We start from the raw sequence: 928 nt of genomic DNA on the forward strand, positions 1-928 counted from the left end.
AAATGGACATCAATTTTTTTAATTTAAGCAGGGCCACAATTTTTACAGTGTACAGGGGAAACAATGAAGATCTGGGAAGGAATTGAAGAAGCTAGGCTTAGACAACAGGTGACTATTTGTGAGCAGCAGCATGGTTTCATGCAGAGAAAGAGCACCACAGATGCCATCTTTGCTTTGAGAATGCTGATGGAGAAGTACAGAGAGGGTCAGAAAGAACTCCATTGTGTCTTTGTGGATTTATAAAAAGCATATGACAGGGTGCTGAGGGAGGAGGTGTGGTATTACATGAGGAACTCTGGAGTGGATACATTTAATGAAGTTGATGAAAACCTGCATTCTCAAAATTCAATAATTCAATAAAACTTGAGGAGGTTTAAATTTAAAAAATTGGACAAAAATACTGAAAACCTTTGGATTATGATAGGCTGAAACATTTCTTAGAAGTTGTCTCCAAAAAGCAAATGTTATATTTTGTTATTATTATTTATTTATTTCTTTATTTAATTTTTGCATATGTAATCTAACAAACTGTCACAGGAGCCATTATTGGAACAATATCAAATTACATCCCTTATTTATATCAAGCATGCTAAAACTATGCTGCTACAAAAAAGGATGAAAAACATTTTCATTTCAGTTCTTCTCTATGTGGCCCCTCATTTGTTTTAAATATCTTGATTTGACCCTCTGGAAAAAAAAACATGATGCGCACCCCTGTTCTGGACCACCTGAAGGTCCAGTTGTGGACATCATGTTATCCAACATGGATAGGAATGTGGGCAACATTTATCACTTTGCTTTCCCAAATGATGGTTCTGTGAACTGAAAACTCAGCTTTACAAAGACAGATAAGTTAGAACCAAGGTCCTTCTTGCTGTGATTTCAAAAAGCGTTCAATACAAAAACAACTGGACTTTATTTGTAACAG

Source organism: Nematolebias whitei, chromosome 12 (genome assembly GCF_014905685.2).
Source record: "Nematolebias whitei isolate Nwh7 chromosome 12, NemWhi1, whole genome shotgun sequence".
NCBI classification, from domain to species: Eukaryota; Metazoa; Chordata; class Actinopteri; order Cyprinodontiformes; family Rivulidae; genus Nematolebias; species Nematolebias whitei.